Below are 25,205 nucleotides of genomic sequence, written 5' to 3'. Positions count from 1 at the left end.
CTGCTCTCCATCACCCGCCTGATTTCTTTACTGTTTCACACATCATGAGGAATGAGCCTTGGCTCATTTGTTTATTGTTGTATCCTCAGTGTCTGATACTAAGTAAGTGCTCAATAAATATTTGTTGAATGTTCAAGTAAAGTATATGAATCCAACTCAACTTTCTAGATCCAAAATAAACCTATTTTTCCCTTTTCTTCTCTGGTATCTCCTTGAATTTATTTTCAGGGGCATTCATTGGTAATTATCAAGTTTTCACTGGTATTGTTATATTTTCATGCATCCCTGCTTATTATATCCAATTAGGGGCGCCTGGGTGGCTCAGTGGGTTAAGCCGCTGCCTTCGGCTCAGGTCATGATCTCAGGGTCCTGGGATCGAGTCCCGCATCGGGCTCTCTGCTCAGCAGGGAGCCTGCTTCTCTCTCTCTCTGCCTGCCTCTCTGCCTACTTGTGATCTCTATCTGTCAAATAAATAAAATCTTTAAAAAAAAAAATAAATAAAAAAAAAAAAATAAAACATAAATAGTAAATTCATCTTTAAAAAAAAAAAAATTTTAGATTGCTCAAGTATCCATATATTGCTCTATATTTTTGTGAACAATCATGGTACAGTGTCATATATACTGAGGACATTGAATAGTACCCTTAAGTTTGATCACATTGAGGAATGATTATTTTTGTTTTGCCCATTTAGGTGAAGAACCATCAATTAAGAAAATTCTAAAATAGTTGGCTTTAGTTGATTTATTTCATCTTAAAGTTTTGATGATTGGTCCTTTCCATTGCTCTGAATTTCAGTGGTGACTTCAATTTATGGAAAAGTCTCATTATTACAGTGTAGAACTTATAACTTGTAACAATTTAGATGCTAAAGAATTAGATTATGTATCTATTTAGATTATTTATTATCTATTTATCAAATTTTAAGGAACTGGGTTATCTTTGAAACAGCTACCAAAAAAGACTTTGTAAGCAACTTAATTGTGGAAACAAGATTTATACATTTTTATAAGGGACCACTCCTGATTCTGAAATGTAGGCCTTGGTTATGCATTTTCCAACCCATTTATCAATCCCTGCTTTACACTGATGGCTTTGATGTTGATGTCTACAAATCCTTCCACAATTCTGTAAGTTTCTCAAAAATAAGACTAAGACTTCAATCCTTTGTATTCTCTTCTGTCTGGCACAGTGCCTTTTTAGCATAGGATCAATGGCTATTGGTCAATTGATTATTGAAAGTCTGATCTTTCATCTTACTTCTACAGTCTTTCTATCCTCCAATAATTATCTATCATCATTCCCAGAATTTTTAAGTGGTTTTAGGAAAGGGAGTATGAAGATAAATAAATCTAGACTCATCATTTAAATTTGGAAGATGTGGGGAGGAGTCAAGATGGCAGAGAAGTAGCAGGCCGAGACTACTTCAGCTAGCCGGAGATCAGCTAGATAGCTTATCTAAAGATTGCAAACACCTGCAAATCCATCGGCAGATCGAAGAGAAGAAGAACAGCAATTCTGGAAACAGAAAACAACCACTTTCTGAAAGGTAGGACCGGCGGAGAAGTGAATCCAAAGCGATGGGAAGATAGACCCCGGGGGGAGGGGCCGGCTCCCAGGCAAGCAGCGGTGCAACCGTGCACAAAATCAGGACTTTTAAAAGTCTGTTCCGCTGAGGGACATCGCTCCAGAGGCTACCCGGGGCAAAGCCCACACGGGGTCAGCGTGGCCTCAGGTCCCGCAGGGTCACAGAAGGATCGGGGGTGTCTGAGTGTCGTAGAGCTTGCGGGTATTGGAAGGGGAAAGCCGGCTACAGAGACAGAGCCGGCAGTAAGCTCGCAGCTCGGGGTGACCTTGAACCGGTCGCAGGCTCGGTGAGCTCGGAGCGCGGCCGGAGGTCAGGCAGACGGAAGTAACTGGGCGCGGTTCTCTGAGCGCGCACTGAGGAGTGCGGCCCTGGGCTCTCGGCTCCTCCGGGCCAGAGACCAGGAGGCCGCCATTTGTATTCCCGTCCTCCGGAACTCTACGGAAAGCGCTCAGGGAACAAAAGCTCCTGGAAGCAAACCCAAGCGGATTACTCACCCAGGCCCCGGGTAAGGGCGGTGCAATTCCGCCTGGGGCAAAGACACTTGAGAATCACTACAACAGGCCCCTCCCCCAGAAGATCAACAAGAAATCCAGCCGAGACCAAGTTCACCTACCAAAGAGTGCGGTTTCAATACCAAGGAGAGCAGCAGAATTCTAGAGGAGGAGAAAGCAAAGCACGGAACTCATGGCTTTTGCCCTGTGTTTTTTTTTAGTCTTGCGGTTAATTTAATTATTTTCTTTTTCATTTTTTGTTTTTTTTTTTCTCGCCTTCGGGTAAATTTTTTTTTTAACTGTTACCTTTTTCTTTTTTAACGATTTTTTACTAGTTTATCTAATACATATATTTTTCCTTTTTTATATTTTTCTTAGGTGTTTTCTTTTTCTTTTAAATTCTTTTTTTTCCTTTTTTTTCTTTCTTCCTTTTTGAACCTCTTTTTATCCCCTTTCTCCCCCCTCACGATTTGGGATCTCTTCTAATTTGGTTAAAGCATATTTTCCTGGGGTTGTTGCCACCCTTTTAGTATTTTACTTGCCCCCTCATATACTCTTCTCTGGACAAAATGACAAGACGTAAAAATTCAACACAAAAAAAAGAACAAGAGGCAGTACCAAAGGCTAGGGACCTAATCAATACAGACATGGGTAATATGTCAGATCTAGACTTCAGAATGACAATTCTCAAGGTTCTAGCCGGGCTCGAAAAAGGCATGGAAGATATTAGAGAAACCCTCTCGAGAGATATAAAAGCCCTTTCTGGAGAAATAAAAGAACTAAAATCTAACCAAGTTGAAATCAAAAAAGCTATTAATGAGGTGCAATCAAAAATGGAGGCTCTCACTGCTAGGATAAATGAGGCAGAAGAAAGAATTAGTGATATAGAAGACCAAATGACCGAGAATAAAGAAGCTGAGCAAAAGAGGGACAAACAGCTACTGGATCACGAGGGGAGAATTCGAGAGATAAGTGACACCATAAGACGAAACAAAATTAGAATAATTGGGATTCCAGAAGAAGAAGAAAGAGAGAGGGGAGCAGAAGGTATACTGGAGAGAATTATTGGGGAGAATTTCCCCAATATGGCAAAGGGAACGAGCATCAAAATTCAGGAGGTTCAGAGAACGCCCCTCAAAATCAATAAGAATAGGCCCACACCCCGTCACCTAATAGTAAAATTTACAAGTCTCAGTGACAAAGAGAAAATCCTGAAAGCAGCCCGGGAAAAGAAGTCTGTAACATACAATGGTAAAAATATTAGATTGGCAGCTGACTTGTCCACAGAGACCTGGCAGGCCAGAAAGAGCTGGCATGATATTTTCAGAGCACTAAATGAGAAAAACATGCAGCCCAGAATACTATATCCAGCTAGGCTATCATTGAAAATAGAAGGAGAGATTAAAAGCTTTCAGGACAAACAACAACTGAAAGAATTTGCAAACACCAAACCAGCTCTACAGGAAATCTTGAAAGGGGTCCTCTAAGCAAAGAGAGAGCCTACAAGTGGTAGATCAGAAAGGAACAGAGACCATATACAGTAACAGTCACCTTACACGCAATACAATGGCACTAAATTCATATCTCTCAATAGTTACGCTGAATGTTAATGGGCTAAATGCCCCTGTCAAAAGACACAGGGTATCAGAATGGATAAAAAAACAAAACCCATCTATATGTTGCCTCCAAGAAACTCATTTTAAACCCGAAGACACCTCCAGATTTAAAGTGAGGGGGTGGAAAAGAATTTACCATGCTAATGGACATCAGAAGAAAGCAGGAGTGGCAATCCTTATATCAGATCAATTAGATTTTAAGCCAAAGACTATAATAAGAGATGAGGAAGGACACTATATCATACTCAAAGGGTGTGTCCAACAAGAAGATTTAACAATTTTAAATATCTATGCCCCCAACGTGGGAGCAGCCAACTATATAAACCAATTAATAACAAAATCAAAGAAACACATCAACAATAATACAATAATAGTAGGGGACTTTAACACTCCCCTCACTGAAATGGACAGATCATCCAAGCAAAAGATCAGCAAGGAAATAAAGGCCTTAAACGACACACTGGACCAGATGGACATCACAGATATATTCAGAACATTTCATCCCAAAGCAACAGAATACACATTCTTCTCTAGTGCACATGGAACATTCTCCAGAATAGATCACATCCTGGGTCCTAAATCAGGACTCAACCGGTATCAAAAGATTGGGATCATTCCCTGCATATTTTCAGACCACAATGCTCTAAAGCTAGAACTCAACCACAAAAGGAAGTTTGAAAAGAACCAAAATACATGGAGACTAAACAGTATCCTTCTAAAGAATGAATGGGTCAACCGGGAAATTAAAGAAGAATTGAAAAAAATCATGGAAACAAATGATAATGAAAATACAATGGTTCAAAATCTGTGGGACACAACAAAGGCAGTCCTGAGAGGAAAATATATAGCGGTACAAGCCTTTCTCAAGAAACAAGAAAGGTCTCAGGTACACAATCTAACCCTACACCTAAAGGAGCTGGAGAAAGAACAAGAAAGAAACCCTAAGCCTATCAGAAGAAGAGAAATCATAAAGATCAGAGCAGAAATCAATGAAATAGAAACCAAAAAAACAATAGAACAAATCAACGAAAGTAGGAGCTGGTTCTTTGAAAGAATTAATAAAATTGATAAACCCCTGGCCAAACTTTTCAAAAAGAAAAGAGAAAGGACCCAAATAAATAAAATCATGAATGAAAGAGGAGAGATCACAACTAACACCAAAGAAATACAAACTATTATAAGAACATACTATGAGCAACTCTATGGCAATAAATTTGACAATCTGGAAGAAATGGAATCATTCCTAGAAACATATAAACTACCACAACTGAACCAGGAAGAAATAGAAAGCCTGAACAGACCCATAACCAGTAAGGAGATTGAAACAGTCATTAAAAATCTCCAAACAAACAAAAGCCCAGGGCCAGACGGCTTCCCGGGGGAATTCTACCAAACATTTAAAGAAGAACTAATTCCTATTCTCCTAAAACTGTTCCAAAAAATAGAAATGGAAGGAAAACTTCCAAACTCATTTTATGAGGTCAGCATCACCTTGATCCCCAAACCAGACAAGGATCCCACCAAAAAAGAGAGCTATAGACCGATATCCTTGATGAACACAGATGCGAAAATACTCAACAAAATACTAGCCAATAGGATTCAACAGTACATTAAAAAGATTATTCACCACGACCAAGTGGTATTTATTCCAGGGCTGCAAGGTTGGTTCAACATCCGCAAAATAGTCAATGTGATACAACACATCAATAAAAGTAAGAATAAGAACCATATGATACTCTCAATAGATGCTGAAAAAGCATTTGACAAAGTACAGCATCCCTTCCTGATCAAAACTCTTCAAAGTATAGGGATAGAGGGCACATACCTCAATATCATCAAAGCCATCTATGAAAAACCCACCGCAAATATCATTCTCAATGGAGAAAAACTGAAAGCTTTTCCACTAAGGTCAGCAACACGGCAGGGATATCCATTATCACCACTGCTATTCAACATAGTACTAGAGGTCCTAGCCTCAGCAATCAGACAACAAAAGGAAATTAAAGGCATCCAAATCGGCAAAGAAGAAGTCAAATTATCACTCTTCGCAGATGATATGATACTATATGTGGAAAACCCAAAAGACTCCACTCCAAAACTGCTAGAACTTATACAGGAATTCAGTAAAGTGTCAGGATATAAAATCAATGCACAGAAATCAGTTGCATTTCTCTACACCAACAGCAAGACAGAAGAAAGGGAAATTAAGGAGTCAATCCCATTTACAATTGCACCCAAAACCATAAGATACCTAGGAATAAACCTAACCAAAGAGACACAGAATCTATACTCAGAAAACTATAAAGTACTCAGGAAAGAAATTGAGGAAGACACAAAGAAATGGAAAAATGTTCCATGCTCCTGGATTGGAAGAATAAATATTGTGAAAATGTCTATGCTACCTAAAGCAATCTACACATTTAATGCAATTCCTATCAAAGTACCATCCATCTTTTTCAAAGAAATGGAACAAATAATTCTAAAATTTATATGGAACCAGAAAAGACCTCGAATAGCCAAAGGGATATTGAAAAAGAAAGCCAACGTTGGTGGCATCACAATCCCGGACTTCAAGCTCTATTACAAAGCTGTCATCATCAAGACAGCATGGTACTGGCACAAAAACAGACCCATAGATCAATGGAACAGAATAGAGAGCCCAGAAATAGACTCTCAACTGTATGGTCAACTAATCTTCGACAAAGCAGGAAAGAATGTCCAATGGAAAAAAGAGAGCCTCTTCAATAAATGGTGCTGGCAAAATTGGACAGCCACATGCAGAAAAATGAAATTGGACCATTTCCTTACACCACACACAAAAATAGACTCAAAATGGATGAAGGACCTCAATGTTCGAAAGGAATCCATCAAAATCCTTGAGGAGAACACAGGCAGCAACCTCTTTGACCTCAGCCGCAGCAACATCTTCCTAGGAACAACGCCAAAGGCAAGGGAAGCAAGGGCAAAAATGAACTATTGGGATTTCATCAAGATCAAAAGCTTTTGCACAGCAAAGGAAACAGTTCACAAAATCAAAAGACAACTGACAGAATGGGAGAAGGTATTTGCAAACGACATATCAGATAAAGGACTAGTGTCCATAGTCTATAAAGAACTTAGCAAACTCAACACCCAAAGAACAAATAATCCAATCAAGAAATGGGCAGAGGACTTGAGCAGACATTTCTGCAAAGAAGACATCCAGATGGCCAACAGACACATGAAAAAGTGCTCCATATCACTCGGCATCAGGGAAATACAAATCAAAACCACAATGCGATATCACCTCACACCAGTCAGAATGGCTAAAATCAACAAGTCAGGAAATGACAGATGCTGGCGAGGATGCGGAGAAAGGGGAACCCTCCTACACTGTTGGTGGGAATGCAAGCTGGTGCAACCTCTCTGGAAAACAGCATGGAGGTTCCTCAAAATGTTGAAAATAGAACTGCCCTATGACCCAGGAATTGCACTATTGGGTATTTACCCTAAAGATACAAACGTAGTGATCCAAAGGGGCACGTGTACTCGAAAGTTTATAGCAGCAATGTCCACAATAGCCAAACTATGGAAAGAACCTAGATGTCCATCAACAGATGAATGGATCAAGAAGATGTGGTATATATACACAATGGAATACTATGCAGCCATCCAAAGAAATGAAATCTTGCCATTTGCGACAACATGGATGGAACTAGAGCATATCATGCTTAGCGAAATACGTCAAGCGGAGAAAGACAACTATCATATGATCTCCCTGATATGAGGAAGTGGTGATGCAACATGGGGGCTTAAGTGGGTACGAGAAGAATAAATGAAAGAAGATGGGATTGGGAGGGAGACAAACCATAAGTGACTCTTAATCTCACAAAACAAACTGAGGGTTGCTGGGGGGAGGGGGTTTGGGAGAAGGGGGTGAGATTATGGACATTGGGGAGGGTATGTGTTTTGGCGAGTGCTGTGAAGGGTGTAAACCTGGTGATTCACAGACCTGTACCCCTGGGGATAAAAATATATGTTTATAAAAAATAAAAAATTATATTAAAAAATAAATAAATAAATAAATTTGGAAGATGTGTTAGAGCGCATTCAAATCAATCATTTTGTTCTATGGAAAAAATATGTGAATATACAGAATTATTCAAAATTAATATTTTTATTCAAAAATGAAAAATTGAATATATAAAATTAATATTTTCACCCCATTCCTGATTTTTTTTTCCAATTTTTATTTATTAGAGATTCTCTATAGATGAGTGCATATTTATCTGATATATTGACATTTGTGTATATGTGTATTTATGTACATGCTTAATAAATTGCATAAGTCTGTGTATGTGTGTGTCTGCATAGACGTGTGTATGTTGCATGGACACAAATACAGATATAGAGAGGTATGTGTATGTGTATATACTTACATACACATAACTATAGTCAAATACACACATATATCCCTCTATATTACATGGGGGTTTATATATACATATGCACACTTATTTCACATATATTCCTGCAAAAATGTAAGTTAATCATTGAAATGAGCAGAGAATTAGTTGGTCAAAGTAATCATATTATGATAGCACATTGTGCTTAATTGTGACAAATCAGTTCTCTCTTAGATAACTGAAATGACTAGCAGTATTTCTCCATTAATAATATGTATGTTTGCCCTTTAAAAAACATAACACTTTGTATACGTGTTCCTTCCCCCTAACTTTTCAAGTTATCTGAACCAAAACCTAAAAAAATAAGCTGATTCCAATTCTATTGTACAGAGAAATGGCAATAGTCTTATAAATCAGAAACTTGTCCACAATACAGATTTTTTTAATATGATTCAGACTCATGAGAGAAGACGCCTTATTATTCACACCAAGCTGAACTGCTAATTTTCAGAGACAAATGCACCTGTGGAAAAAGAAATCATATCTTTAAATTGTATTATCCACTGACAAGACCACATACTGTTTCATCCTTGTTGTTAATGCAGAAATCAGAGGGTGTAAATCTCTTCATCTTCCTGTCAGCACTTCTGGCCAGGGTGTTAATGGCCTGCAGCCAGGAAGTTGTATAGGCTTCCAGCCAATCAGCAATGAAACCATTTAATCGGCTTTTCAAACAGGAAGCACAAGTTGGGGAGGTGGGGGAACTCAATGCTAATGCATTTAGATGAAAACATATTTTAAATCTGCAATTAAAACCAGGGACATCTTCATCTTTTCTGATATAAGTGGGTAGAAAATGGTTCATTTATTAAGTGAAAGGCTAATTTTACTGATTGAAAATACATTATCAGCATCTTAACAGATTGCTTTTCCATGGCTACACCCCATCTTCCCCTGCCAAGATGAAAGGAGTCCCTGTCTTCAGAGAGAAGCATCAGAAAGGTCTCCTGCTTGGAAAAACCAACACATCGAAGGGCAGATGGTTTGGTCTGGTCCAGAGGCTGTAAACTGTCTAATTCTGAGATAAATTGGATTGAACAGTCACGACTACATTAATAATAGCCAGTAACAGTTGGAGAAGCTATACAATGAGGTTTTGGAAATGCATCTCTTGACATTGTTGGAGGAAAAAACAAATCAGGAAATTGAGACAAACAGTTACTTAACCTATATTGGGAGAGACACTCTCTGGTTTCCATAAGGATTTTATTATAAAAACATTGGAGATTATATGTTTTAAGCAAGTTAAACATTTGTCAATGATGAGAAAGGAAATGATCACTGTGGACAAGATCTAAAAACATAAGTTTATACAATTACTGTCTTTAAGTCTTAACTGTACAGTATCAAACTCTGAACAACTTTCCTTTGCCTTTTGATGGAACTATCTTTGTAGTTAAAATGATACAGGTTGAAAAAACACAACCTAAAGCCTTAAGCAGCACAAAAGGTAGAAAATAACATGGTTGACTCTCCACTTCCACAAATATATATTAATGCTAACTTTAAAATGCAAGGGGGAAAGGTAGTACAAGGGTAGGTGAGCCTGCACTGACTAGGCCTGAAAGTCACAGAGCAAGGACAGGATTTAGATAAAAGCAGAGAGAATCTAGAAATTCTTCACTGAATTTTAAACTGGGACCCAGTTTGGCAATAACCTGCTGCAAACTGCTACCTGACTCCCAATCTTGCTTTTCTTTCATTTAACAAGGGCGTGGTCTCACACACATTTATTATGGCTACTTCAGTCTCCTCCTGCCTGGATTGCACTAGAATAGCCTAGGAGGACATCCTGTAGCAAATCATCTCTAGTGGGGGTCAGCAAACTATAGCCTGCAGGCCAAATCTGGTCCACCATCTGTTTTTGTAAAGCTCTCAAGGTAAGAATGACTGAATAAAATAGAAAAGGAATATTTTATGACATGTGAAAACTACATGAAATTCAAATACCCATAAAACAAAAGTTTCCATAACACAAAGTTTAATTGGAAGACAGCCATGGCTATTTGTCCATTTATTGTTCATGACTGCTCTCAAGCTACAGTGGCAGAGTTGAGTCGTTGTAGCAGAGACTAGATGGCTTGAAAATCCAGAAATATTTACTATTTGGTCCTTTAGGAAAAAAAAAAAAAGTTTGATTCCTGTCTGTGGAAATGTTGGCTCATGTACAGTTGGTTAATGTGGATGGGAGGATAGTCTACTGATCTGGCACAGTTAATGTGTGTGATTGATTACACAAAGATGATCACGTGATACCTTAACATTCCATGTAGACACAGCCCCATCCCATGGGCACCTGCTCATTTTAAATGCAGGCTTTATGAAAACAATAAAAGAGGTAAAAGGAAAAAGAAGCAAACCTTTGTGAAACAGCTTTCTTGTACTTTCTTTTAGGTTCAAATTGATCTCTACAGCTCCTCAGCTGGTAACAAGTAATACAGTATTTGTTATGTCAGGGATTGTAGAACTTCGCAGAACCTGGTATTAGAGAAGTGATAGGACCCTTATCAGGACCCTTCCCTCTAAATTTCAATCAATGTAATTTAGCAGCTTTTTCTCCTAAAGCTTCTGTGTGACATAAATACAAGACAGGATTATAAAGTGATGCATCTGTGTCTGAGTAATGGCTAAAATAGTTCTGCTTCTACCAGTTATTACACTTACACTCCTGTGTATCCAAGATTTTTAAGGCTACATCTTTTTGAAGGGCATTCAGATGTTCCAGTACATTAATTTATGTATTCAAACAGTGTTCACTGAACATCTACTAGGTGCTAGATATTGCTCTAGGCCCCAAGGAAAGTGTGATAAATAAGGAGATAAAAATGTCCTACCCAAGTAAAAACTATGCATTATAAAGGGAATCAGATAATAAGTAAACAAGTAAAAACTAAGTATAAGAGAAGATGAAGACTATCATGGGACAAAATAAATCAGGAAAGGAAGTAAAGTGAGTAGAAGCTGGGAGCTTTGGTGATTGAGAAAGGTCTCAAAGAGATGAGGGAATAGGCCATGAGGTTTTGTGGGAGAAAACACAGCAAGCCAGGGCCTTGAGGTGGAACACTTAGGAGACTGCACATGAATGGTCCTATAGAGGATGCAACACTGAATCGACCCCAAAACCTATTCTAAAGGTCTTTTCAGTCGAGGAAGAGGGAAAAGTCAAAACCAACATTTCTAACCCAAGGGAGAAAGTGTGTTGTGTCGTATGAGAGAGGCACAGTTAGTAAAGTGCCAGAGAAGAGAGCGATTCTTTCAGGCTCAGGAAATACATAGGGCTTTGTGACAGGTGGCTGGCATGCACTGCCTGAGACGATGGCACGAGGCAGGGAAGAAGGGCAACATGGGGGCGGGCACCTAATCAGAAAATGCCGTGCAGCACCACAGCCACTGAGTGGTGTAAGTCTGGTGGGTACTGTGAAATGAAGAGAATGAGAGAGAAATATTAGGGAACAGAATGGACAACCCAAGGGAGGAGGGAGGAGGGAGGAAGGAGGAGGGAGCTAGTGGAACCAGGGATGCTAGGGAGGAGAGTGAGTTTAATGTAATAGGCACCCAGCTCAAATGCATATGCCGTGGCTGTAAATATGGGGTAAAATACTCAGGGAACGGAATACTGAAGATGATGATTAACTCAGCTTTTACATGTTAAATTGGTGCATATGTTGGGGGGACAGGGCATGAGAAGAGAGATTCATAAGTAACGATAAAACAATATTTTCATCTAAATTTTTCAATAATCACATAATTTCCCCTGGCCTTACCATGGAAAACCCCATTATATGTCATACTTGACTGAAAAAGAACCAAAACTTGCCTGAAATTTTAGTTTTGGCTAGAAACAAATATACACACAACTACACACATACATGTAAACACACACACACACACACACACACACACACACGCACGTGCACAGTCTGTTCTTCTTAAGACCAGTGGATCTTACCTGAGGGTGATTTTGCTTCCTGAGGGGACACTGGCAATATCTGCAGACATCTCCCCACTTTGTTCCCAGTTGTGACACGTAGTGGGTGGAAGCCAAGGATGCTACTACATCCCCTACCTTATACAAGGCAGCTCCTCCACAACACAGAATTTTCTGACCCCATAGTCAGTGGAACTGAAGTTGATCTAGACCAATCCACATCAAGGCAATAGTTTCAAGAGTAAATTTACCAGATAAAACACAGCACATTCAGTTAACTTTGAGCTGCAAATAAACAATGAGTGTTTAGTGTAAGTCTGTTCCATGCAGTATTTTGGGTGTTCTTATAGGAAAATATTACTCATTGTTTATCTGAAATTAAAATTTAATAGCATCCTGGGTTGTAGTTTTTGTTTTGTTTTGTTTTGTCTGGCAATGCTGCTCTAGGGAGCTGGAGAGTCTGATGCAGGAGACAACAAACTGGCAGGTCAGTATTTTAAAGACCAGTTCAAAAGCAAAAGGAGGAGGCAGTTATAAAGGAGGGGCATGGAAGGCCAGAATGTCTATGGTAACTGCTGAGAATCACGTATGTGATCTTCCTACATTCCTGTTTTGAAGATTACTGGAGGCTGGCTCTCCAAAGTCACCCCAGACTACTGAATCAGAATCTGCATTTAAAAAGATCCCCAAGAGATTCATAAACACATTAAAATTTGAGAAGCACTGATCCGGACCATTCTTTCTATTAACCATTAAAATGCAGAATTACCCCTAGTGGATTAAAGGCCTGTTATACGGGAATTGCCACCGTAAAGCTCAGTTCTACAGTTTGGCAAAATGCCTCTAAGTGTTTTTATACACCAACAGTAAATAAATAAATAAATAATGAAATGTTCTTTATAAACTCTGATACCTCATCTAAATACAGGGCTTTCCTAATAATATACTGTTCAATAATGCAGTCATCAAGTGAAAAAAAATATATGTTTTTGTATGCCGAATTTGTTAAAAACTAATTATGATACAAATCCTAAAAATAAATAATAATAATAATAATCTTAGTAAATTAGTTAACACCATTCTAAATAACATTTAACATGGAGAAAAGGACTGTAGTGCCAAAATGCATCTGAGAAAAGCTACCAGGAATATCAGATCAATAAACTATAGATCGCTAGGTTCATCAGGACACACACCAAGTAAGTGGCAAGCAATGTAAGAAAGGATGGAAAGACTTTCTTTTCATTTTAATCTGTGCTCCATCTCACCCACAGGGTCTAAAATATTTCAAATAAGCCATTATGGGCTATGATTTCCTCATCCCAGGGCAGGTGTTCCAATAGAGCCAACTGATGAAAATGAGAGATTTCCCTCGCTTTTAGCTTCAATTTGGAGAAGAAAGTCTTCGGAATGCTCCGCAGTGATTTCTGACAAGGCTTGGCTGTTTCTCCTTGAAAAACTGATAGCAATGGCAACAGAACCAGAAGCCTGAAAAATACAGAAGCCGCCCAAGGATTTTAAGGGCCGAGCACCACACCTCTTGTTAGGAGCACCTTCCTACCCATTCCACATAAATCAGGGGTGGCCTTCGGCACCAGTAACAACATGAATATTTTATACTATAGCTTCCCTGACTACAAGTTTAGTTTTTATTCACAGCTGAGATGATACTAGAGACTGCAATTCTCTTTGATTCTCTACTATTATATTTTCTGCATGTGTTTCTTGATGTTTTATGAGTGCACAGAGAACATTATATTCAATGTTTGCATTTCACATCTCTGTCTGTCAGAGGAAGACGGGCGGATTGTAATGCCACCGCATTTTCTTTAGTGAAAACTAAAACAAGTTATATTCAGTGCTGTTTGGATGGCTAGCTTGAAGTCATGAGTTATAGAGAATTTTTAAATGTATTGGGGAAATTTTTCATTGGTTCTAGCAAAGAATAATAGCAAGCAGCTCCCCGCCCCCCCAGGAAAAAAGTTTCAGAATCCAAACCAAAACTTTTTGTTTTTGTTGCTTAGAATGAAATGTATGTGTGGCAACTATAGGAACCCATAAGGGAAAGATAGTATAGGTAGAATAGTGGACCAGATGAAAAATTAAACCTGAAAATTTTTCACCAAAAGAAACTCATCCTCTCCTAAGCACGGTCAGTTGGGTATAAAGAATGACAACAAACCAACAAGGGATTATAAATTTAAAAACAATTTTACTTTTGTATTTAAATATCTATATACTATGCCAATATTGACATTGGTCAATTTTGATTATAAGGAAGTTTCTGTGAACACTTAATTATTTTTCAGTGCGAGGAGTCAGCTTTTCTAAAAATCATCTTAAGTAATTTAAGTGGGCCTTCATGATTATTTTAAACCATGAAGACAGTTCTTATTTGCCTATGATTAATAGTAATTGGCTTATAAGATAGGAAAATACAATTTGGTTCATCTCTTTGAAGACTGCTAATTCTTAATAGCGATTTGGTTTTTATTCTATAAGATTATATTTGAATCCTGATCCACTGGGAAAATTATAACCAGTTTAATTAAGTTTATGACATGTGTTTTAATCCCAGAGATATCTACCAGAGATAACTACAAGGACCTCGTCTCCATCACTCAACCAATGAAATATGAGTTTTTGTCTGACACAGAAAGAAAACAATAGTAGTATACTCATTGGTTCTAATCATGGGAACAAAAAGGAAACAAAAAAAAAAAAACCTGGATAAGAGAGAGGAAAATAAAACAAAGTAGTCTTAGATCAAATCCTTATAATGAACCTTCCTTTCCAAAATCTGCAAGGAAAAATGTTTCAACTCACCAGCTTGATTTCATCTGATTTTGAACTGAGGGACAACCACCCCATAGCAGATATTCATATTCTACTCACGGAAAACTGTCCCTTCCCTTCCTCCTCCAAACATATATCACTCATGTCAATACCATCCATCTGGCAAGCACAAATTTACTTATCACCTACTATGTTCTTAACTTTGACTGTCATATACCCACAAGGAAGCAATGCAATGTAAAAAGAACAAGACATGCCACATGAGCCCTATCCCACGCACTGACTGGTCTAGTACCCCTTGGTAAATCAAAGGACCCTCATACACAAGGTTGACCTTCACTTTGGTAAAACATTCAACAAATGATAGCCTCTTGCACCCATGAGGTTTAGACACCCATTGAGGGCTATACTTTTGGCAGGGTCAGAGGATTTAAGTGCTAAAGCTTTAATTCAGATTGAGTGGGGAAGTAAAGAGATACCCTAAAACAGTCCAGGCCAAAAACAAGATGGTCTATTTGTCTGCTAATTGATCTTTTTGTATTTTCTGCATCGTGGCTCTATTTTCAAGACTAAGATAACCACCAAGCATCCATGTACATCGCTGGGGTTCAACAGCTTTATGTTGAATGAATGAAATGCTTTGTCTCACCCTTCTACTATTGACTATGCTCTGAAGAGCAAGGCAAATTTAGCAAATGTTAAAGGAGGAAGTCCTGGAGGGAAATTTGACTCTTGAAGACTTAGAGAATTATCTAATTCCTCCTTTTTATATTAAAATTGTGTGCTTATTTGAGGATGGCTTTGGGTGGGACTTGTGGGAAAATGGAAATATTTCTATAGGAATTTAGAACTCAGTGTGGCACTGGTTCCAATGAAGTTCACAGTATTAATGGGTTATAAGTAGGCTATCAGCAGGATTGACACAGTTTATCTTAGATAAACTGGAAATTTTTCAAAGGTCTTGTGTCATTATTCTATAAAAGTATACTAGTTTATTTACAATTTGTATTTCTGAAGTGACCAGAGGAGCCCAAACAACTAATAAAGAGTAATGGAGAAGTTTTGTTTTTTGTTGTTGTTTTTTTTTTTTAAGTGTCATATAATCACTGACATCTGATCAAAGCCCTCTCTCTAGTAGCAATAACCCCTGAAAGAACCATAATATAATCAGTAGATCAGCACATTCATATTGTTTTATCTATCTTAGAAATAACTGTCAGTATGACCAAAGTCTGCCTTGGAGGTTTTTACTTTATGACACTTTCTCAGACATGTTCAAATAGACATGACTGATAAGTCAGTTCAATCATGGGCTATAAAAACCAGAAAAGATAGGGATGGACCTCCTGTTCCTTCTGTGAAGTGGGTAAGTATTAGACCAATTACTCAGTTAGCTCTCAATAAAGGGTCAAACTCTCACACTAACCAGTTTTGTAATCTTGGGGGCAGCCACATCCCCACTTTGGGATATATATATTTTTTTAATATATATATTTTTTATTTATTTGACAGACAGACATCACCAGTAGGCAGACAGGCAGGCAGAGAGAGGGGAGGGGGAGAAGCAGACTCCCTGCTGAGCAGAGAGCCCGATGCGGGGCTCAATCCCAGGACTCTGAGATCATGACCTGAGCTGAAGGCAGAGGCTTTAACCCACTGAGTCACCCAGGTGCCCCACTCTGGGATATTTTTAACATCTCTAAATTGTGGAAATAATACAATTATTGTTCAGACTGTCTTATTGTTTTGCCATGGTGATTAATCAAGATTATACATAGTGATATTCCTTTGAAAATGGAAAGGGAGATATTCTAAGTATGGGAAATTCCTAGCTTTTGAACTTCAGCTTTCCAAAAACCCCTAGATATAATACAAGCAAACAAACATTGCTGCCCCATTCCACCATTCCAGGGGCCTCCCCATGGTGACCCACTCCTCCATTTTTAAATGTCTAGAGTCCTCCTCTGCTGTGATGTGGACTTCCCAGAGGTCACATGGGAGGGCTCACTTCCTCTACCTTCAATGTCTTCCGTTTCAATTTGAATTCCCCTCTGGGACTGCCCTTTCCAGAAGTGTTTTCCAAATGGCTATTAACCTCCAACTTGACTTATCAACTCTCTGGTCTCAAGCCTCAGATAGGTTAGGTTTCAGAGAGATAAGGAGGAACTCAACAGACTTCAAAGGGCCCAAAAAAACCAAAAAAGGGGGCCCAGGATCCTTGGCAGAATTGTATGCCTCTATTAAGTAATAAGTCACCTCATTATAGGTAGGTCTGAGTACCCAACCACCGCCACATACAGATATGCTTCTCTGGTTGTGAGTTCAAAACGAAATCTGCTCATAAACCAAGTACTGCTAGGTTAATGCAAGGATTTCTGCTCTCCATTTTGCCACCATCACTGTTAACAGTAGTACTGCTTTTAAGGGCCCAGAGGCAGGTCTTGGGAGCTGACATTCCTAAATTCTAATTACTATTCAAGAATTCATTTAAACCTTGAGCAAGTCATATTCCATTCCTCCACCCATAAAGTAGGTATGGTCACCCTGCTCCCTATGGGACAATCTTTAGAAAGACTGAAGGTGATTATTTTATGTAGGAACCATCAAGTACTTCTTGAATAGACAACACATCGGTCCTTGCTATCTGGACTACAAAGAAAAGAATGATTGTTTTGATAGAAAATCAGAATGAGATTCCAACAATGTACATATTTGTGAAAACAAACCAAAGTCACTTTAATTTCCTCTTTCCAGTAAAGTCTTTGGCATGAATTTACATATATTCTTTTAACCAAATAATAAAATGATTTTTCTTCCTTTGAAAAACTCATAGCCAACATTTAGTCTCAAAAAGGAAGTTCTAATTATGAGAAGATTATTATTTTCTCATTTGCACAGATTTGGCTCATTAGAGCCATAATCCTTTTCCCTCAGCCTACAGACTGAAAGTAACGTTTTCCTATGATTCTGAGAGTGAAATTGACTATTCTAACAGAAGTTCAAATCACTGTGACTGGAAGGCCTGACCAATGTGACCCCCTAATAACAGCAGTGACCAGAGAAGAGATCAATTCTCATTCTCCATTTGAGGGCCTTCTTACTAATTGTTCATGGAAGTCACTGGGCTTCATCTTGGTGGCCTCATAAAAATAAGATTTTAAATTCGAATTATGCCATATAACATCATGGTGTCTAGCCAGCCAAATTCAAATGACATTCAGTTTATACTTCTCTAATCTCTCCAAGTACTTCAGTGGGTCATTTATAGAATTGAGTCTTAATGGTTAGAAATTAAATTAGAAAGGAAATATGCATCATGCTTCTACTGCACTAAAATGAAAACTTTTTTTCCTGGTTAAGTGGACCATCTTTCTCTTTTGGATATTTAACAAGAAAAAAGAACTAATTTAATGGAGTGAGCTCATTAATGCTACTCTAGCCCATCCATTAGCTTGTGTCTTTAGAGCAAAGATAGCAAAATGTTACTCAAACATGTCTACAGCCTGAATTTACTAAAAGCACTTCCTCACAGATTCACCCCATTAGGCGTTTACTTAGTGTTTGTTTTTAGCAGAGCATCCAATCTTTTTAAGAAGGAATATAAATGATACTATCTTTTTTTTTTACCTTTTTCTCCCCCAAACACATGTGTAATATTGACAGAACAGTTAAATAACAAAATTCTGGTAATATTAAAAGTTAATTTAAATTAACTTTTAAATTAAAGGAAAAGAAAGGTTAGGAAAGTTAAAAGGATATGAATCGTCTTCAACATGTAGCATGCAAACCACTGACTTACAGCTGAAATCCACACTAATAGCCTGAACCGGAAGAATTGGTAAAGACCAAAATTTCCTTTAATTTATACATAGATTTTTGTATAGCAACTATTCCTAATTCATAAGCCAAGGAACTCTAGAGTAAGTGTGGTACATGCTTTACACATGTAGAAAGGAGTCCATGAATTGAGATATATATATACATATAGATAGATATAGATAGCATTATCTCAAAGCTATTAATCACTTTTTTAAAAAAATTTAAAAAAAATATTTTATTTATTTCTTAGAGAGAGAGAGAGAGAGGGAAAGAGAGAGGGCACTGAGCTTGGAGGAGAGGAAGAAGTGGGCTCCCCACAAGCAGGGAGCCCGACATGGTACTTGATTCCAAGACTCAGGGATCATGACCTGAGCTGAAGGCGGACACATAGCCGATGGAGCCATCCAGGTGCCCCTATTAATATGAATTTTAAAGCACATCCAGAACTATTTTCCAAGAATGCAAAGATACTATTATGACTAATAAAACAAAATTTTATTTAATTTTTTACTGAATTCATAATAATAGATACTGCCACTTCTTTGCTTTTGCTTTTTAAATTTATGGCTATCAATATATATACACATATATATTTATATTTATATACACACACATACACAGGTATACACATAGTTGTTTAAATTAACTGCTTAAAGGGGTGCCTGGTGGCACAATGGGTTAATCATCCAACTCTTGGTTTCAGCTCAGGTCATGATCTGAAAATCCTGGGATAGAGAGCTCAGCACAGAGGCTGCTTGAGATTCTCTTTCCCTCTGCCCCTCCTGCTAATGGTCTCTCCTCTCTCTCTAAAATAAAATAAATGGAATCTTTAAAAAATAAATTAATTGGGGTGCCTGGGTGGCTCAGTGGGTTAAAGCCTCTGCCTTCGGCTCAGGTTGTGATCCCAGGGTCCTGGGATCGAGCCCTGCACTGGGCTCTCTCTGCTCAGCAGGGAGCCTGCCTCCCCCTCTCTCTCTGCCTGCCTCTCTGCCTACTTGTGATCTCTGTCTTTCAAATAAATAAATAAATAAAATTATAATTAATTAATTAATTAACTACTTAAGGCATCCACCTGGATTTTGTAAAATTGGCTCAAATCTTTTAGACTTCTGTGGTCCTGAGTGATGATAAAGCATCTTAACTCGTTGTTAAAGCAAGCCTCCATAAGAATTTAGACCCTAATGCCATCCTCAGTCACCATCTTTATGACTCTGTGGCCAAACTATACATATGTCACCCTTGACAATAACACCTTACTGAGGGTTTCTGTATACTTTCTCCAATCACAATAATGTTTCAATAGGGGTACAGGGAATTATTCCCATTTTACAAATAACAAAACTGATGCTTAGAGAGGTTCATCTATAGTATCATAGTTCTTGGTCCGTAGTACCAAATCCTTGGTATACCTGGAACTAAACCTGCCATTATCAATTCCGAAGTCTGTGTAATCTTTGTACCGCATCATGGACACATCCTCACTGACAAAGTAAGTCATTGGGCATGTCATTGATTAACACAGCATTTTAAAACTTCATAAAGTCATACACATGTATAGGACCCAATTCTGCTTACTATTAGATCTGGAATGCAGAAATTATAGGGAGGAAATAAATAACAACCAAAAAATATATTATTTCAGTCTAAGGTTTGATCCTCATTCAGATCAAATTATTGGAACCGCCAGACTTTGTCGGGGATGGTCTGAGTGAAGATGAAAAGTTGGGATAAGGAGGAAAGATAAATAGAACCTGGAAGTGGCCCTGGGAGAGAGATCAGGGAGTGGGGAGAGCACTGGCAGCTGGGAGAGAAGAGTTCAGAGCAGAAGGGGATGGCTGTGCTACTTCACAGAGAAGAGCCCCGTGCAGAGTGCAAAGGGAAACCCATGCACAGCCTGGAGCATGACCCTCCCCGGTTTGCTGGATTTCAAGGGGGCAGATCACATCCTTGTGTAAACGGCCTCTTCATTCCATTGTCAGCATGAGCTGGGAGGCTGCCTGGACTGCAGGTCTGACCCGGGAAGCCATTTCTGACAGTTTCACTTAAGAAACCTGGGTCATAGCTTTCATTCCTGTGGGGGCCAATTATCTCTGCTCTGACAAACAGAAACACGGCCAGTCCTTGGGAGGCCTCTCAGAAGGCATACCCATTGTTAATGAGTCAGTGGAAACACCTTCGGATAGGAAGACACCAAAGATTTCTTTTCTAGAGTTACACATACCCCCGAACCCTGCTGGTGGCCTTTATGTGATGGGTAACTAATAAACAGCTTTGGAAAAAGCGAGTGTTTTGAGTGTGAGTCTGTGTTCTCAAGCTGATACTCAGTTAAAAACTGAAAAGAATTACTGGATGCTGGCAGCATGTCTATGTGCATGTGAGCCTAGCAAGTAAATCAACTGCTTTAGATGTAGGATGTCTAGTTAATGATTAAGTCATAGTACTTGACTCTAATTCTACTCGCGTTCAATTTATTTATTTATGTATTTTACTCCAAGAGTAAAACATGGAAAGAGAACTCCATGAAATCTTAGTAGTGGATTAAGATAGGTTTAGCCTTGATTTTAATTTGTAATAAGGCTAGGAAATGTTAATCCTCTACCTTCATCTTCCCCATTCTACCCCACAGACACACTCATCCAACCATCATACCGATCACTCCAAGAATTTGAGAGGTAGTTCAGAAACTCTCTCAGTTCAATGGATACAGATTTATGAACAATGAATAAATGAGCAGTTATAATTTGTCCTCATGATGCAAAACAGGATCAAAAGAAGTCAAATTAGTCTGTATATTTAGAGTATTAACTGTTCCTCAATGGGACGTGAAATTAGAGGCACTGAGCACATACAACACCCTCACATCTACTTAGGAAACCTATTAAAATTCTTCTGCCACATAGTCTAGTTTTCAGCATTCCTACTTTACAGCTGAGAAATCCAATAAACTGAGGGCAAGGAAGGCTATTTGCCCAAAACTGGAATGCTAATGACTAGTGTATTGGGAACCAAGATCCAAACTCCTTGCTCCTAAGACTTGGAGATTTTACTATGACTCTTGACTTTGCTCATTTATAAGAAAAAACCCTAAAGGCTGGGACTCCTGCCCTTGAGTTCATCAGGCAGCCTGCATCTGTGTGTCTCTGGTTTGCTCATAAGCTGCAATATTCAGCTACAATCATTTTTGCATGTTGGCCCATTCCTACCCTGCCTGCTCACAAAACCCGTGGTCTTGGTCCCTCACCCCTGGGCGGTGAGAGTCTAGCATATTGGGATATTAAGAGCTCTGATTCTAGGCTTTGGAAATCATGCAATTTGCTACTGTTTCCTGTGTTGATCAGCTAAGTTTCCAGAGGTAAACATGGCCCCAAGGACTAGTGACAGCATCACTCTCACTTTTCCAAACTCTTCTCTACTGTAGATTAAGTTCATCTATTTGGATTTCCTGCCGAAATCTGAACATCTGGTTTCCCTGCTAGTTACAAACCTGAAGGTGGACTATTTCATAAAATGGTTATAGAATTTACTGCAGTGCAGTATGAAAAGTCTCACAGTAAAATAGTTGGCATGTAGTATGTAGTTAGAAATTAATGCTGCTTGATTCTGATTTCCAACTATTTTGAGACCGGATGGTCTTAGATTAATTTCTTTCCTCAGTCATTCACTTATTCATTTGAAATTCTTAGAAAGGATAGATTCTGTGCTCAGTGCTCTGCTAGATACTCAGCATCTGAACTTGACCATCTGCTGCCTGCTCTGCAAAAGTAACATGAAATTCCCAAATTACTAGGCATAATAGCAGGTGCCCTGGTCCTGCTCAACTCTGGAGTTTCCTCCTGGTGGATTTTTTTAAAAAAAGATTTTATTTATTTATTTGATAGAGAAAGAACAATCACAAGTAGGCAAAGAGTTAGAGAGAGAGGAGGAAGCAGGCTCCCTGCTGAGCAGAAAGCCCAATGCGGGACTCGATCTCAGGACCCTGAGATCATGACCTGAGCTGAAGGCAGCGGCTTAACCCACTGAGCCACCCAGGCACCCCAACCTCCCTATGGATTTTGTCTCTATTTTTTCCTATGCCCAAACTCCTTGACATGTCACTACATCTTAATGCCTCAGTCTTGCCATTTGATATTAGGAGAGGAATTGAAAAACTGAGATGAAATCAAGTTAATGACTTGCAATGAGGAGTGCAAAGCCAAAAACTTTAGGGAAGACAGAAATAGAGTGTTTCAAGAGGTTGTATCTTTCACTATAGAAAAACCATCACTTTGTCCTTGACTCATTTTATAATCACTTAACAAATGAGATAATAAGTATACACTGTATATACAATAAGTGTTCAATAAATGTTGAGTTTTCAAGAATAGCAACTATTACCCATTATAACTGATACCTAAGTGTACATAAACTTGTTACTGATGTGAGTTTCTGGAGAAGAACAGAAGCTTAAAAATACAATCTAAGCACTGACACTGTATAAAAAATACATGTTTGATGCCTCTTGAATTATTTGTTCAAAATAAATTTACATGTATTTCAAGGGTCTATTTAACATTGGTGGACCAACTGAGTTTGAATCATTATCAACATCCATAGAAATAAAGAAAATAGGTTCACTTTGTATTGATTTGCCCACGCATAGGACATTAGAAAATCAACCTATGTAAAGTATACTAGGTGCCCCGAGATTTTGTTTTGCTTCATTTTTGTTTTTAGGCTTCCAAAAATCTTGTTCTTCTAGACTTGTTGAGCAAATATAATTAAATATATAGAGAGAGAGAAAAAGAGAAATAAAAGGTGAATAGCAACCATCTCATCTTTTTAAAGTCTACCTTAAAAATTAATATGGAAAAGTAAAAATTATTGTTAGAAAGTACCTTGAAGCAATATGCTTATATAAAAAGTACTAGAAATCCTGAACATAAAAATATAATCATTTTGATTTCTTTCTTGTTATGTCTATAAGCCTACTTAGAGAGTTTTGAATTATTTTTATATGTTAGCCTTTCTTTTTCTTGAGATAGAATGTCAATTTCCAGCTAAAGTATATTTCAGTGGTACCATGACTGCTGTTGATATATGAAAACACAAAATCAATTAGGTTTTTTTTTTTACTATAATGGCCAAAGAAGAATGTATATTTGCCTAAAAAAAGCTATATTCCATGTTCTAACTATTCTATCCACCGAAAGCTACTATAACATATGACACAATAATCTGCTAGCTGGTTAAAACCTATTTATAAGATAATTATAGTAAAGTTGGTTGTTTAAACAAGACTTCCATTATTATTGTCCGTTGTTTATTATGTACATTTCTTTCAAAATCTAGCAGTTGAATAAGTACCTAGCACAGAGTAGGTGCTCAGTAAGTATATGTTGAATGGATGAATGTTGAACTTCTGTTATTATTATAACATGTCCTTTTAGATTTAGTTGACCTTCAGCATATTAGACTTGGCATTGTCCATTTTCAGGTTCCCTCAACTCAATTTCCTATTTATTTGAAAAGAGGAACAGGCTAGGAGAGTTAAGGAAATTTTGGCTTATGGGAAAATAGAAGCAGAATAACCCAAAGTGAAACAATCACACACACACACACACACACACACACATCTTTATGACTGGAGTTTTAACCAACATCTTTCTGTAGTTCAGGATTACAAACTCCATATAAAATGAAAGGAATGATGGAGATAGTGTCTACTCGGAGTGTTTTGGATGTGCACCAGTCACTGCCAGACAGAAGTCACTGAGCTGCTTGGAACTCTATGGAAATTCTACTTTATATAATACATGATAACTTCCGGACTGAGTTTAAATATTTTAAGAAATTTTAAGAAAATGTATATAGTATTTAATAAACTTCACTAAAATTGTATAAACTTCAAGGGTAATCTATGAGCAAGACATATAAAAATTGGGGGGGAAGCAACATAGTCTTAAAGGGGCTAGATATTGTAATAATTTCAAATTCATTCTTAACCTACTGTGATAGACACTGGGAGGCACAGCCACTTCACTTTGAACAAAAAGACAGTATAGACTCTGAGCGGACAGATTATAAATATACCAATAGTTGTAATCATCTACCTATCATTTACCTGTGGAATTCCCCCTAGCAGTTTTAAAATAATAAGAATAAAAAACCTGTTTAATTCCTTGTTCATTCACTAATAGAAACATGAGAAATTAAAAAGAGAGAGAGAGAAAGAGAATATTGAACCTATGAAACACTATGATTATATTAATGCAGAGAAGATAAAAATCAAATTAAAGGCATTTGTGGCAGTCATTAATTTATATGATCAAAATTGGTTAAACAGCCATCTGGATTTAGAATGTGTTCAATAACCCAAAATGAAACCTCACCCTAGAAGTTACATTTTCTAACTTGGGGAAGACAATAGGATTTAAAATCCTGTATACATAATATGACTTAAGTCCCACTTCCTGAATAACTTTTATTCAAGTTCTTTTGTCAAAAATCATCATAATAAACTGTGTATGGGAATGGGCAAGACTC

The 25,205-nt window shown here is 38.0% G+C and overlaps 1 protein-coding gene across 3 annotated transcripts in view; it reads right to left on the bottom strand.

Moving 5' to 3' along the window:
- DCC (DCC netrin 1 receptor) overlaps positions 1 to 25,205 on the bottom strand; it is a 1,143,668-nt gene that overhangs the window by 633,115 nt on the left and 485,348 nt on the right. The window lies entirely within an intron of this gene.

Source organism: Mustela putorius, unplaced genomic scaffold (genome assembly GCF_011764305.1).
Source record: "Mustela putorius furo isolate JIRA1106 unplaced genomic scaffold, ASM1176430v1.1 tig00003858_pilon_pilon_pilon, whole genome shotgun sequence".
Classification (NCBI taxonomy): Eukaryota; Metazoa; Chordata; class Mammalia; order Carnivora; family Mustelidae; genus Mustela; species Mustela putorius.
Note: the sequence above shows the minus strand (reverse complement) of the source record. Positions and strands in the feature narration are given on the sequence as shown.